We start from the raw sequence: 3,090 nt of genomic DNA, 5'->3' as shown, positions 1-3,090 counted from the left end.
AATGATACCTCAAGGGTAGTTCACTTGCCTCTGATAACAGTTATCAGGGACTTTTGAAAACGTCAGAAAAGTTTGATCGATATATAATATTTGGTAACATCACACAAAACAGAATATCAAACTAATGAACATCGTGTAGTGACATTTGAAGAAGAAAGCTAACAATATTGTTCTACCGAGTTCTGGTGAGGCCAGGTATTGTGTTCACAGACATTAAACAATACTGTCCGATAATAGGAACTGATAATTCCTTTTTTTTAATTTATCAGTTTATCTAGATAAAAGATTTCATACTGATAATGGATAGCTTAGTCCCAACAATGATGTTTTAAGCCGGGACAACTGAATAGTGAATATTATGTCAAACGAAATATTATGCCGGTATGAAAAGCCCAGGTTGTTGGTTTAAAGGACTCACCGATGATCATGTGAATGGTTTGTTGCATATCGGTTAGGATACCGTCCGTTAATAGTAGCAAGATAAAATAGTCTTTAGCTTGTCGTTGATGGAGTGCCTGAGAGGAATGATACCGTATTACTATGTTAACATGCCGTATTAATCAACATTTTTTATTTTAAGTTTAATTTTGAGAAAATTCTCAAAACCTCTTTAAAAACTTGATAAAATGTTTCAATATAAATAACTCACCTCCCGAGCCATGGTGGCTACATTTCCAATTATAGGGCTGGCGTTTGTAGGACCGCTACAACTGAACACTGTTAATACACTGGTGGTATGCGCCCAGAATACCTTGGATTCCATGGCAGTTAGGATCTGCTGGGTTACCGTTTAAGGAGAACTGATGGGATACCTGAAGAGGAGAATTGAGAAATAGGATGTATAAGTAATAAGTATATGGGCGTATATACAAGTGTTCTGTACTCGTATGTGAGTGAGTGAGAGTGGTGGAACATGATATTACTAGCTGGTACACTGATGGGATACCTGCCGGGAAATGGTGGATAGTTTAGCACAGCTGTGTGCTAAATACATTTAAAACATAAAATAGTTAAAATAGTCTATTTTTTGATAGATAGATTGTGAGACACGGATATGGCAAAACATTGTGATCTCTTCTGTAAAATAGTGGCCCAAAATAGAGAACATGACTAGGAAGTATATTGTGGCAGTTAACCAACACTGACACACAATCCATAAAAGACTATTACCTCCTACCTAGAACCAGATATCAGACAACACCAAATGCAATCAATTGCAACACTTTCATAACAATATGTGCATTAATATAGGATGTTATCACGCGATCATGTTAGTGGTGAGTGGATTTGTGAACGATTTTACAAAATGGTTTGAAGCCTATTATATATTTATATCTTAAGAGTTCATTCCTTGTCGTGGTCTCCTAGCAACTGCAAACTGTTCACAGAATCAATACTATTTTCGTCATCGTTATATTTTGGTTCACTGACTACTACACTGCAAACTACATTGTGTTTACATTGGGACTACAATCTAGCTGCATTGTGACTAAATTGTTACCTACATTTTGACACACTCTAACTACATTGGACTCATTGTGACTACAACGTGACACATTTTGACTACATTGTGACTACAAATTTGACTACACTGCACTACACCCGTGACTACATTGTGATAACTTGTGACTACACTGGACTACACAGTGACTTTCAATTTGACTACACTGTGACTACACTGTACTACACTACAAAATTTGACTACACTGTACTACATTTTGACTACACGTGACTACATGTGACTACACTGTGACTACATGTGACTACACCCTAACTACATTGTGACTACCCTTGTGACTACACTGTACTACATTTGACTACATTGTGACTACATTTGGAAATACACTGTGACTACTTGTGACTACATTGTGACTACACTGTACTACATTGTGACTACACTGTGACTACATTGTGACTACACTGTGACTACTTGTGACTACACTGTGACTACATTGTGACTACACTGTGACTACACTGTGCACTACACTGTGACTACACTGTGACTAGAATTGTGACTTTACTGTGACTTCACTGAGACTAACACTGTGGACTAAACTGTGACTACATTGTGACTTAACTGTGACTTCACTGTGATATCGTTATACAAGCTGATGAGTTGTGTGCACTGTGCAGTGTTGTGTGCAGTGTGTAACACTCTTCCTACTAACGTGTATTTCCTTACAGTAAACACAGTTTAGTTATTGAATGCGAGCATAACTTATATTTATATATACAGAATAAGAAATGTGATCTATCATCTAACTATCAAAATTTTCATGTTTGTGTAATCAATTAATTGTTCGTTGCTGTACACTTACACAATACACATCAGAGAATGTGTAAAACTGTGTTCGTGTGTTACCTGCCATGCAGGGGGAAGTCTAGCTCCGAACCCAAAAGCTGGGTAGAGCTGATCACTATCGTAGCCCCTGAATAACGTTTCCCACAGCAAGGATAGCCTGTGGTACTGGTTAGGAGTTGCGTGACCCAGATAGTGAAGTGAGGAAGGTCCTCGGGGGTCCCCGTTACTCCCAGTAAAGTCGACCCCACCACAAAATTTCCCGCAAACATCCACCCTAAAGAATTTGGCATTAGTTATCACCACATGCACACGAGCAACAACAACTATAATAAGACGCAATTAACTGGAGAACTGACAGCGATAACACCTGCATAGTGTTACACATAAAACTATACACGTAAGAGCTAGTTTAACCCCCCTGACTACTGTACTATACCTGTATGTATTCCAGGAATGTGTACTCTCTTCAATAAGTATTTTATCCACTACAATCTCACCAAGTGTCTGTAACCTCTCTTTTCCTTCTTTTCGGGTGAACCAGGGCAAATTGTTCTGAGAAAGTTTTTGGTAGCAAAACATAAAAAGCTGCCAACAGAATAAAATGAACAAAAAATTTGGGAAAAAAGTTTGACAGAACTAACTTTCTAATATGGAACCAAACATTATGAGTAAATTTGAGAGATTAGCACTTACCCCTGGGTTTGTTTGTTCCAATTCCGCAAGTGTTGTGAAAAACTGTCCAATAAATCGTGAGAACCGTCACTGTCCCATCGTAACACTCTACCTGG

Source organism: Bolinopsis microptera, chromosome 1, assembly GCF_026151205.1.
Source record: "Bolinopsis microptera isolate Bmic1 chromosome 1, MBARI_Bmic_1.0, whole genome shotgun sequence".
Lineage (NCBI taxonomy): Eukaryota > Metazoa > Ctenophora > Tentaculata > Lobata > Bolinopsidae > Bolinopsis > Bolinopsis microptera.
The sequence above is the reverse complement of the archived record's forward strand: the minus strand, read 5'-3'. Positions refer to the sequence as shown.